Raw genomic sequence first — 13313 nt, 5'->3', positions numbered from 1 at the left:
GAGTTTGCCCCCTAATTTCCTTAGCACGCATCCTCTGGGAAGGGCCTGGCTGTGGCCGATATGCTGCCGTACTTCCTTAAGCCATTTGTCTGTCCCACTAGTGTATAGACCCTGCCAGGGAAACAGGCCCCCGAGGGGACGCTGCCTCCACCCCAGCAGCTCCTCCCTGAGCTGGGACAGTGGGGTCCCCGACCCACCCCTTGAGAGCAAAACGACAGGGCTACTTCTCTCTCCAAACCGGGACTGGGAGGAAGAACGACCCTCCCCTCCTCCCAGCGACAGGAGGATGGCAGAAGGCAATGTGTTAAGCTTGTAGGCGTAGGTGCCAACGCTGCGGAAAGGATGGACGGCAATGTGGTGCGTGGGGTGGTGGAGTCCAGTTCTTAGAACTTGCCAGGGTCAGGGAAAAGTCTTTACGTGGTGAGTGAACGCTCAGCGTCATTTTGAGCCTGTGGTCTTGGGAAAACAGAAGACCTATTTCAGGAACTTGCTTGTAGGATTTAAGTAGCTAATAATATAAAGAGAATATTAATAGCGTGACAATGTTGTTTTTGATAGACCAAACTTGAAATGCTGGGGTTAAGATATTAGATGTATCTCTTTGCTATTTCCACTGTGAAGATGAAGACCATTCTCAGCAATCATGTTACAGAAACAGGGGAGTCCAAAAACAAACCCCAGAGTTTGCGGCTGGGAGAGAGGGAGCAGGAAGCAGCTTTCAGGATGCCCTTGCATGCCAGGAGCTAGTGGCTGGAAATATTGTTGCAAAGATCCGCTTTACTTCCAAGACTCAGGAAGATGGGAGGGATCTTGGACTGTGGGCTGGTAAGAAAGAAGCAGACAGAGCCTACGTAGGGTTCTGTGAATGGTCAGGACGGTTTGCAACACCCACTGCGTGAGAGGACGCAGGGGGAGAGAGGAGGCAGGGAGGAAGAGAGAAGCAGCTGCGGACATTTTGGGCTGGCTCTGGCTCTGGGAGGCTCTCTTTCTCAGGCTCTCTCTGGCCCTCACGCCCTCACTCTCTGGCTCTTGTGGGCTCCCTCCATCTGGCTTGGAGAAGGGATCTCCAGGCTGCTTTAAGAAGGGGCTCTTGCCAGGCTGCTTTGAGAAAGAGAGGAGATCCATGCGGTTTGCAGGAAGAAGGTAGTTTACAAGGAGGCTGAGAATCCAGGCGGTCCTGCATTGAGAGCTGGAGGGCACCACAGCACAGAAAGGACCTCCCCAATCAGAACTGAGTGATTGGCAGCTGCTGGTAAAGCTGAACTGTGCCTAGGAAGTAGGGAAACGGTGTTTCTGACTTTCTTAAGACTGGCCAGGTCTGGGAGGGGGAGGCAGGACTTCGTGTAAATAAACAATTCTTTTTCTTTTCACCAAACTCTGGTATTCAGAGTTACGATTCTGGCGGCGGGCAATCGGGCCCCTAACTAAACAGCCCGTGGGTTCTGTTTCAATCGGAGCAGCCCAGGGGTTCTGTTACAATCAGACTGTCAACATCCCAGAAAATGTCGATGTCATTTTGAAGGGTCTTACCGTTATTGTGAAGGGCCTCAGAGGCACCCTGCGGAGGGACTTCAACCGTATCAACGTTGAACTCAGTCTCTTTGGAAAGAAAAAGAAAAGGCTCCAGGTTGACAAGTGATGGGGGAATAGAAAGAAACTGGCTACAGTTCGCACCATCTGCACTCACGTACAAAACATGATCGAGGGTTTTACACTGGGCTTCCATTACAAGATGATGGTCACTTCCCCATCAACGTTGTTATTCAACAGAATGGTTCTCTCGTTGAAATCAGAAATTTCTTGGGCGAAAAATACATCTGCAGGGTTCGGATGAGGTCAGGCGTTGCTTGTGCAGTATCTCAGGCCTAGAAAGATTAATTGATTCTGGAAGGAAATGACATTGAACTTGTATCAAATTTAGGGGCTTTGATTCAGCAAGCCACAACAGTTAAAAATAAGGATATCAGAAATTTTTTGGACGGTTTCTATGTTTCTGAAAAAGGAACAGTTCAGCAGGCTGATGAATAATATTGAGGTTGTCCAGCTATAGAAACAGCAAAATGCCGAATGATTCCTCACACTTATTTGCAATATTCCTCACATTTGTATAATTTTAAAGATGCAATAAAAGCTGTGTACTTGGGGAAAAAAAAGATATTAGATGTAAATTGTATAATAATTTTAAGACATAAGTCCCTCTTTTAATTTTCCATCATAATGGCTTCCAGATGCTTCCCTTTTTCCTTTTCTACAGGCTAACTCCTCTAGTTTTCTTTTGTTAGGTTGACACATGAAATTGTAGATAGGATACCATTTTTAAAAATCTACTGAAAGGTCAGGTTTATATGAATCACCTTAATTGATCATAATGAACACATCTGTTTCCCTCCTCCAATTATTTTTTTATTCTTCTGCACACAGTAAAAAGTAAACACCATGCTGTACTTACAGAGTGTGGCCAAAGCACAGTGAGCCCTCTTTATTTGTTCTGTGATCCACTCTATGTTTTCTGTAAGCTGACGCCAGGAGGCTATGCTACCTTTCAAGTCTATTCTGTTCTAGTATCATTTTTTTTCATGTCCTTTGTAAGTTATTTTAAGCTTAAGAAAATACCCTCATATATTCTATAATTAACCACTAATTAGATTATATTACTCTTTTTTTTAATTTAGAGACTTTTTACCACTTAAACTATTGTACTTGTCTGCAGATATGAATGTCCACAGGTTATCTGATCTTCATGGCCCTGCTCTCTCAAACAGTAGCCATAACATCTTCATTACATGCAAGTTAAATTCACAAATGATTTTTGAATAATTGAAGATGTGACTAATTTAATAACCCTACAGACACCCTTTTGTACAAGATATAATTGCACTCATAGTGTTTTCCTAAATATTGTCTTATTTTCTGAGGTCTGTGATGCACAGAGGAAGTATTATGAGCTGAAGTGTGTTCTCTGAAAATTTGTATGTGGAGGTCCACACCCTCACTACCTCAGAATGTGACTAATTTTGGTGACAGGGTCCTTAGAAAGGTAATTAAGGTAAATGAGGTCATATGCATAGTAGACCTTAAATCAATACAACTGGTGTTCTAATAAGAAGAGGAAATCAGAACACAGAGGTATGCACAGAGGGAAGGCCATGTTAGGACACAGTGAGAAGCTGGCCATTTGCAAGCCAAGGAGGGAGGCCTCAGCACCTTTATCTTGGACTTCCAACCCCCAGAACAGTGAGGAAATAAATTTCTGGTGTTTAAGCCACCAAATCTACAGTACTTTGTCATGGCAACCCTAGCAAACTAATACAGGAAGCTCTATTATTCATAATACCATGGATAAGCCATTAAACACGAAGCCACAGCTCATCCAGTGCTTCTTAGGGATGAATTTCCCCAAATAGTATTCCAGACTTTTCTGACAGAAAGGGGAGTACTTTCTGCTCCATCCTTCCTATTTTAATTAGAGGAATAATATAATAATCAGTAGCAGTAAAAGAAGAGAATTTTAAGCAATCTCTGGGGTGGGTAGAGAGAAGAGGGAAGACATGGAGAGTATTAAGGAAAAAATAATTTTTTATTGAATCCCTAAATATCATTTCTAAAACACTCAGTTTCCCATTGAAATTCTTTCTTGCTGTACATGGATTTTGGCCAGAATTGTTGCTGACAATATATCCAAAATACCAAAGTACTTACTATTTTGTTACCAGGAGTGGTGTCGAGTTACTCCCTTTGTAAGACTACAGAGGTCCAGCTGGTCTATAATTTCCTGGGAGGTAAATGTCACACACTCCTCCCCTCCAGGGTCAGTGAGCATGAACAGAGGGGGCTTATGGCTTAAGAATCATTTGTAAAATGCTAATGAAAAGAGAAGGTAAAATGCTATTTATACTAGTTGGTTGTATCACTAGTCATTTAAAAATTAACCCCTTCATTTCCTTTAAGTCCCTGTTATTTGCTTCATATAGACTCAAAGCTTTAAGTGTCTTCTATATATGTTTATGTATTTCTTCATGTACCCTCTGAGCTATCATCTCCTCTACCTGAAGTTGGGATGATCAATGTCCCTACATCAAGCATAATGATTAGATGAAATAATTAACACAATGCATAGCATTTAGTTAAGGGTTAATAATACAAGCTGTGATTATAATAATTATCATTGGGGCCCTGATAATTGCCTAAACTCTGTAGGTTGACACTATTGCTTCCCCCCACTCAGTGGTAATTGGTAACATTTCTGTATGTATCTTTCCACTCTTTTTAAATAACATATTGATGTTTTTAAGCTTTTTTAAATGTTTCTATTTACAATATGCACATATTTAATAAATATGTGAATAAGTTATATAATTAATATTTTCTATGTTGTTGTCCACAAATAATTCCTAATTACTGTAGTCTAGTTCAGGGGTTCAGTAACATTTTCTTGTAAAGGGTCAAACAGTAAGTATTACAGGCCATTGTTTATGAGTATTTCAAAATTTATCTGATCGGTTGTTGACACATGGGCTATTTCTTTCTCTCTTTTTCTTTCTTTCTTTCTTTTCTTTCTTTTTTTCTTTCTTCTTTCTTCCATTCTTCCCTCCTTCCTCTTCCTTCCTTCCTCCCTTCCTTCCTTCCTTCTTCCTTCCTTTCCTCCGTTTTTTTTTCTCCTTCGTTTTTGCTAATTTGAACAACACTGTGATATTTTGATAATTTCAGCCAAATAAACTAAAACATAAAAATTTGGTACTAGGCTATTACTGAGTAAAAAGAAGCACACACAGGCATACACACTCACACAAACGTACATGCACATTGCCTTTCTACCTCTAGGAAACAACCTGTGTTGAAAAGTATGATATATGTTCTCTCTGATTTCTTATATTCTTACAGAGATTTTTCCCCCTTACCATCCCCTTCCAATGGCATCATACTGTGCTTTTGGTTCACTGACCTCTCCTTTCATTTACTGGTGTGTTTTGAGAATCTTGCTGTGTCACTGAGTATTGATCTGCCTCCCTTATCTTGTTTAAGCTGACTGGTGTTTCATTAAAAGGACTCATTCAATAAATATTTACTGAGCACTGAGTGTCCTGCATTTTTCCTGGCACTGAGAATACTATGTGAAGAAAACAAAGTATTTGCCCTTTAAGGAGCTTATTCTCTAGTGGGAGAAGGCAGATGAAAGGTGAACAAGTGTATGATGTGTCAGTTAGTGATGAGTGCTATGGGGGAAATAAGACACATAAAGAGGATGGTAGAGATTGCTCTTTGTGTGTGTGTGTGGGGGGGTGGTTTGCTATCTTATATATGATGTTCAGGGAAGGTTTGTCTTGAATAGATATTTGATCCCATGATGGAAAATTGCAGATACCAGGGGGAAGAGGAAGCAGCAATTGCAAAGGCCCTGAGGTTGACTTATGCTGAGTTTTCCAGGAACAAGGATCGAGTGAAGAAGACAAGGGGAGGGGTGGAAAGAGATGAAGTCAAAGAGGTAGCCTTGTAGGGCACTGGGGAGATGGTGGCTTTACTCTAAGGAGGTGAGCCATAGGAGGGTTTTTGGGAAGGAGTACGAACAGCTGGCTATGTTTCAACAGAATCACTTGAGCTGCTTTGTGCAGGGGTAGAGGTGAAATCAAGACCATTAGGAAATTCATATAGGTCTATCACAATTTATAAGCAAAATCCTCTGTTAATAATCTCTAGATGACTTCTAATTCCTTTCTAATAGTGCTGGAATCAATATAGGCTTTATTAAAACCTATTGTGGTAAGATTTACATAAAATTTATCATTTTAACCATGTTTGGTATACAATTGGTGTCATTAAGTACATTCATAGTGTTGTGTATAAGTGGAATCCTACAATATTAGTTGTTTTGTGTTTGGCTTACTTTGCTTAGCATATGCTTCAGGGGTCACTCATGTGGTACCATATTTCAGAATTCATTCCCTTCTTCGGCTGAATAATATTGCATCATATGCACATAGTACATTTTGTTGATCCATTCATCCATCGATGGACATTTGAGTTGTTTCCACTTTTGGCTGTTGTGAACAGTGCTGCTGTGATCGTGGTGCACAGATATCCAAGCCCCTGCTTTCAATTCTTTCAGGAATTAGGGTTAGAATTGCTGAATCATATAATAGCTCTATGTTCAACTTTTTGAGGAATCACCAAACTTTTCCACAGTGGCTGTACCATTACACACTTCTACCAGCAATGACAAGTGTCCCAATTTATTTATATCCTCACCAACAATTGTTATTTTCTGTTACTCCCCCCCCCCCCCCATAATAGCCATCCTAATGAATACAAAGTGGATTCTCACTGTGGGCTTGTTTAAATTTTTTTTAATAGCTGAGGATGCTGAGCCTCTTTCATGTGCTTATTGGCCATTTGTATATAATCTTTTGGTAAACATCTACTCAAATCCTTTGCCTTTTTTTGAATTGGGTTATTCTTTTTTGTTCTTGTTTAGTTGTAGAAGTCCTTTTTAAATTCAGGATACTAATCCCTTACCACACAAACTATGCACAAATATTTTATCCCATTTTGTGATTGTCTGTTCACTCTATTGATACTATCTCTTGATGCACAAAGGTTTTTAACTTTAAGTCCAATTTATCTATTTTTTTATCTTAAAGCTTGTGCTTTTAGTATCATGCTTACAAACTATTGCCTAATCCCAGGTACTGAAGATTTTCACCTATGCTTCCTTCTGAGAGTTTTAGTTTTAGCTCTTAAGTTTAGGTCTAGCCCTGACCAGTTTGGCTCAGTCATTGGGCATAGTCCTGCAAAGCAAAGGTAATGGGTTCATTTCCCAGTCAGACCACATGCCTGGGTTGCTGCCCAGTCCCTGTTAGGGGGCATGCAAAAGGCAGCTGATCGATGTTTCTCTCACACATCAATGTTTCCCTCCCTGTTTTTTTCCTCTCTACCCCTCTCTCTAAAAATAAATAAATAAAATCTGTAAAAAGAATAGGTTGATCCAATGCATTGACAGTTTAGGTATTGGTTTGCTATTTCTTTTGTTCGCTGAGCATTTCATATGAATCTTTGAATTGGTTTTTCTATGTCTGTACAATGTACCCTTGATATTTTAATAAAAATTACATTGAATCTGTAGATTGTTTTGGGTAGTATTGTCATCTTAACAAGTCTTCCAGTCTATAAATGTAGGATGGCTTCCCATTAATTTAGGTCTTCTTTAAATTCTTTTAGTAATTTTTGTACTTTTTAAGTATATAGGCTTTTCACTTCTTTGGATGAATTTATTCCTTAATTGGTTATTATATATAAACCAAACTGTTTTTTAAAGTTTCCTTTTCATTGTTCATTGCTAGTATGTAGAAATATAACTGATTTTTGTATGATTTTGTATCCCACGATTTTGCTGAATTAATTCATTTCAGTTAACAGGTATTTGCATTTGTACATTACCTAGGGGTTTTTTTTCACATAAGATCATATCATTGGTGAACAGTTAATTTTACTCCTTTCTTTCCAACTTGAATGCCTCTTCTTTCTTTTTATTGTCTAATTGTTCTGGCCAAAACTTCTAATACTATGTTGAGTACAAGTGGCAAAAGCTTGCATTCTGCTGTCTTTCTGATCTTAGGCTAAAGTATTGAGAGTGGTATTAGCTATGGGTTTTTCATATATGGCCTTATTATGTTGAGGTAGTTTACTCTTATTTCTAGTTTGCTGAGTATTTTATCACACAAGGGTGTAGAGTTTTTTCAAATACATTTTCTGCATCAATTATAACGATCAGTACCCCTCCCCCACCACATTCTGTTAACGCAGTGTACTATTTTGATTGATTTTCATATGTTGAGCCATCCTTGCAGTCCAGGAGTAAATCCCACTTGGTCATGTTTTGTAATCCTTTTATATGATGCTGAATTTGGTTTTGCCAACGTTTTGTAGGAGATTTTTGTGTCAATATTCTAAGGGGTATTTGTCTTGAGTTCTCATGTCTTTGACTTTGGTGTCAGGGTAATGTTGGCCTCTTAGATGAGTTAGGAAGTGTTCCCATCTCTTCAGTTTTCTGGAAGAATTTGAGAAAGGCTGTTGTTGATTCTTCTTTAAATATTTGGTAGAATTAACCAGTGTAGCATCCATTCTAGGGTTTTTCTTTGTTGGGAGGTTATTGATTACTGATTCAGTTCACCTATCAGTTATGGGTTTATTCAGACTTTATATTTCTTCATCATTCATTACTGCTTGGTTTGTGTTTCCAGGAATTTGTTCATTTCATCTAAGTTATTCAATTTGCTTGCACAATTATTCACACTACTGATTATATTTTATTTCTGTAAAATTATTAGTGATATTCACATTTTTATACTGCTTTTAGCAATTTGAACCCCTCCTTTCTGTTTTTTTTTAAGTGAATATAGCTAGTTTATCAATTCTGTTGTCCTTTGCAAAAAAACAACTTTGTTTCATTGCTTTATGTTTTCTATTCATTTACCTTAACTTAAACCTTTATTTCCTTCCACCTGCTAGCCTTGAGTTTAGTTTGTGCTTCTTTTTCTAGTTGAGACCTGCAGTTAGGTTATTGATTTGAGATCTTTCTTCTTTAAAAGTTATTTATTTGATGATTTATTTACACAATTATTTTACTTAATTTTTATTTGAATATACTGGGGTGACATTGATTAAAAAATTATACAGGTTTCAGTTATACACTTCTATAGTACATCATCTGTATATTGTACTGTTAACCACCCCAGTCATTTTTTCCCTTTTTCCCACTTCTACTTCCCCTGACAGCCCCCACCCTTCCCTCTGATAATCATCATACTGTTCTCTGTCACTTATTTCTTAATGCATGCATTTATAGTTATAAATTTATAGTTATAAATCTGTTAGCACTGCTTTCACTGTATCCCACAGGTTTTGCTTGCTATTTTTTTAATATGCTTTATTGATTATTCTGTTATAGTTGTCCCAATTTCTTCTCCCTTTGTTCCCCTCCACCCAGTGACCCCCTTCCCTCCAGTTGTCACCCCTCTTAGTCCATGCCCATTGGTTGTGCATATAGTTCTTCTCAACATCTTCCTGTCTACTCCATCCCTTCTACTATGCTTCTTCATTCCTGCACCAACTCCCTCCCTTTCCCCTCCTCCCCCTTCCTGCTGACTTTCCTCCAAAATGTTTCCCATACCTATAATTCTTTTCCCACTCTTGTTGTCTACTTAGTTTGCCTTTGTTTCAGTTCCCTAGCTTCTGTTGTTGGTTGTTGTGATATAGTTTTCATTTTAATGTTCATAGTTTTGATCCTCTTTCTCCTAAACAAGTCCCTTTAACATTTCATATAACAGTGGTTTGGATCTGATGAACTCCTTCAGTTTTACTTTGTCCTGGAAGCACTTTCTCTGCCCTTCTATTCTGAATGACAGCTTCGCTGGATAGAGTAATCGTGATTGTAGGTTTTTGCTTTTCATGACTTTGAATATTTCTTGCCAGTCCCTTCTTGCCTACAGAGTTTCTTTTGAGAAATCAGTTGATAGTCTTATTGGGACCCCTTTGTACATAATTCTCTTCTTCTCTCTTGCTGCTTTTTTTTTTAATTTATTTGTTGGTTTGTTTATTTATTTATTTTTAGAGAGGGGAAAGGAGAGAGGGAGAGAAATATCACTGTGTGGTTGCCTCTCACTCGCGCCCCCAACCGGGGACCTGATGTGCAACCTAGTCATGTGCCCTGACTGGGAATCGAACCAGTGACACTTGGCTCACAGGCCGATGCTCAATCCACTGAGCCACAGAAGCCAGGGCCCTCTCTTGCTGCTTTTAAGATTCTCTCTTTATCCTTAATTTTTGACATTTTGATTATAATGTGTCTTGGTGTGGTTCTCCCTGGGTCCAGTTGTTTTGGAACTCTCTGTGCTTCCTGGACCTGTAAGTCTATTTCTTTCCCCAAGTCAGGAAAGTTCTGCTTCATTATTTTTTCACATAATTTTTTAATTTCTAGTTCTTCTTCACCTTCTGGCAACCCTATGATTTAGATGTTGGCCTGCTTATAGCTGTCCCATAGGTTTCTGAGCCTCTCCTCATTTTCCTCACTTTTCGTTTCCTCTTTCTGCACTTGTTGACCATTTCTTCCCTATGTTCCAATTTGTTGATTTGATCCCTGGTTTTCTTTCCCTCACCACTAGTTTCATATGTGTTTTCATTCATTTCAGCAGGGCTAGTCTTCATTCCTTCCCTGTCTTGTTTAAGATGTGCTGTTAGGTCTGTAAGTATTCGTATAACCAGAGCTCTGAACTGTGCCTCCTATCTGCTGAGTCGTTAGATTAGATATTTTCTGTCTGGTCAGCTGCATGATTGGGATCTCTGTCATGATCTGTGCCATCCTGACAGTTTTGTGTTTATCTTTGTTTCCTGGACGGGGCTGTTACACCTCCTGTGCTATAGGGGGCAGAGATCCATGCACTCGTTACAACCGAGCAACCCTTCTGATCACACTGTGGCATTTTGTGTGGGGGTGGGGGTCCAAGATGGATTCCTGCCATTCACTTTCCACTGAGAGACTGGGAGCCTCCTCCTCTGTCCCCACACCCTCTGGCCCTCACAGTTCAAGGCAATGGGGGGTCTGCCATCCCCAGCATTGGAATCGAGAGCTGATGGGTCTGGTCTGCAGCCAGGGGTGCTCCCCATGCGCTTCTCGCCTCCCCTTAAGTACAGGTGTCTGTGCTTACCGCCGTTCCACCGCCATTGCTGCAGTTGCCACTGCCAACACAGTTTGACCTCTCCTCCCGGCTTCACTCTCCTACCCGGCCGGATGAGCACCACTTCTTTATAACTTCATATGTTGGATTTCCATGTAGCCTTAATTTCTGGAACTTCTGGTTATTTCTGGTTTTGCGGTACTTGTATTCCGTCTTAGTTGTGGAGGGAGACAGAGCATGTCAGTCTAGGCCTCCATCTTGGCCGGAAGTTGTCTCCTCATCTTGACAGGCTCCTGTGTGTGTTTGCCTCTGCGTCTTAGGTAGAGCTGTCGCTCCTGTTACGTTGTAAGGAATGGAGCCTTAATGCTTGCTATTTTTTCATTGTCATTTGTCTCAAAGTATTTTCTAATTTCCCTTGGGGTTTCTTTTTTTACCCTCTGGTTGGGTGTGAGGGTTAATTTCCATATATTTGTGAATTTTTCTGTTTGGGCAATTTTATTCTAAATAGCTCCAGCAGAAGGTTTCTAATCACTTCCCTTGGGAAGGCTAGTATATAACAAAACAAATGTTAACAGCTTTTTCTGCTTTGAGCTCAACTCTCTTTGATATTTAACCTCAGCACCCCTTTGGGCTTGTCTAACCTCGGTGGTGTTACCTGGAATAGATAGGCAGGTCATTGAAAAGTCAGATCACTAGAGTAGTTACTGGTGAAATATAGTAACTTTGTTGGTAGTACAACACTGTACTGGACATATTACCCCACTGTGATAGACCAGCTATTGCAAGTAATGACAGGGATAAAAAGATCACTCAATCCCAATCCCATGGTCATTGGCAGCAGGGCCAATTACCCTGATTAAGTGAATTGTCCTTTATTAGAAAAAATATTTCCACACTAGTAATTCATCACTCACTTTTCTGGATGTTTCTGGAGAGATACAGTAAAACCATGAGTGTACCTTATTAGTATACAAAAGGTGGGGAAGGTATGCAGAGTGAGGCTTTTGGAAACATAAGCTTAAACACTTGACATTGCTATCAACTGATATTCAAAGGCTTGTACAGCAGGACAAATATTTGTGTCTTGTATTAAATAACAATATTTCATTTAAAAATCCTCAAATTCTTACAATTTGAAAATCCTCAAATTCCTTACAGTAATTTGAAAAACATTTAAAAAATCCTGTCAATTTATTTTCTGATTAGACTTTAGTATATATAGAGTCAGGTAGTATTTAGTTCTTTCCTGTACATTATCTCTAATCTTCAACACGACAATGGGAGTTGGTTTTTCACTTTCATTTTATGGAGGGGACATAATGATTCAGATAGGTAAAGTAATTTTCCCAAGGTTGGAGCTGGAAAGCAATTGCCTTACAAAGTAAACTTAAAGGCCAAATCCACAGTCTTTGAATTTTCCACTTCAGCCTTTTTTCAATCCATATTTGTGGCCAAAACACATATAATATGATTGATTGCTACTGAAACATTTTCAAGTTATAAACATATAATGGTTTGGTAAATGCTTCGATTATTTTAAAGCAAATTATTTGGTGGCATAATGGGAAGTTCCTTTTCATTGAATCTTCATAAATTCTGTTAATGATCCAAATACACAAGATATTTAAAAATATTCATTCAATTAATATTTGCTGAATAACCTGTATAAGAACTTTATTAGACACTGTAATGAACATTAAGACAGTCCTTTCTCTTAAGGAACTTTAATGTGGTCATAAAATAGGATATATTTTTTTAAGATCTTAAAGTAGTAATTGTATCTCACATTTTGGCAATTTGTACGTGTCTTTTAGGGAGGAGTTCAGAGAAGGTAAAGAAAGCTTGCAAAAGCGAAGACTTCAGCTGAACTTTCAGAACAGGTGAGATCTGGATATATGTTAATAATTTCAGTGCTAGAACCATGGTACCCCAAATCTTTGTTAATTGAACTGACCAACATTTATTGAATGTGTATCTTGTAACAACAGCTCTGTGGGACATGGACTATTATTATTTTCATGTTACTGATAAAGAAGCTGAGGCATAGAGAGGTTAGGCAACTTGTTTACAGTCTTCCAGGAACCACCGGTACTGGAAAAACTGAGATTCAAACCCAGAGAACACAGGGTCATCAGGTTGTTGCCTCCTCGGGAGACAGGTGATATACTGTGTGGGGAGGCACATCACATGGTGGGATGTGCAGAGGACCGGGACAGAGGGCACTGCTGGTTGGAAGCATTGGAGAAGTGGCTTACGTAGGTAGGACTCACAGATTAGGAAGAACCATGAAACCCGAAGAATTTGAGACTTTGTACTATAAGCAGTGTACTCTGCTTTAAAAACATGTTTATATAAGGAGCACATGAGACTCACCTGGCATGATTGCTGTGCATGCTAGTTATATAAGAGGAAACCTGTTACCTGTGCCTCATATATGGAAGCTTCTCAAAAGCAGTGGCTTTTCTTTTTTACCCAAATAGATACCTTAAGGAATTTAGAAAGAAAAAGAGGTAAGTGCTTGGATCTAAGATCTGAAGTAAAGGGTGCCCCAGATTGGCCAGAACCAAGCGCTCATGTGATTTGGCCAGATTTTCAGTACAGAAAACTCCACAGTTTGTGCCAGGACAAACAACGCTATGAATTCCC

The 13313-nt window shown here is 39.3% G+C and overlaps 1 pseudogene; it reads left to right on the top strand.

Annotated features, from left to right (window-relative positions):
• The first annotated feature begins 600 nt into the window (after window positions 1-600).
• LOC150019411 (large ribosomal subunit protein uL6-like) lies at window positions 601-2028 on the top strand (annotated as a pseudogene).
• Window positions 2029-13313: the final 11285 nt, after the last annotated feature.

The sequence above is a fragment of the Furipterus horrens genome, unplaced genomic scaffold, assembly GCF_987537825.1.
Source record: "Furipterus horrens unplaced genomic scaffold, mFurHor1.1.pri manual_scaffold_2, whole genome shotgun sequence".
Taxonomy (NCBI): Eukaryota; Metazoa; Chordata; class Mammalia; order Chiroptera; family Furipteridae; genus Furipterus; species Furipterus horrens.
The sequence above is the reverse complement of the archived record's forward strand: the minus strand, read 5'-3'. Positions and strand labels throughout refer to the sequence as shown.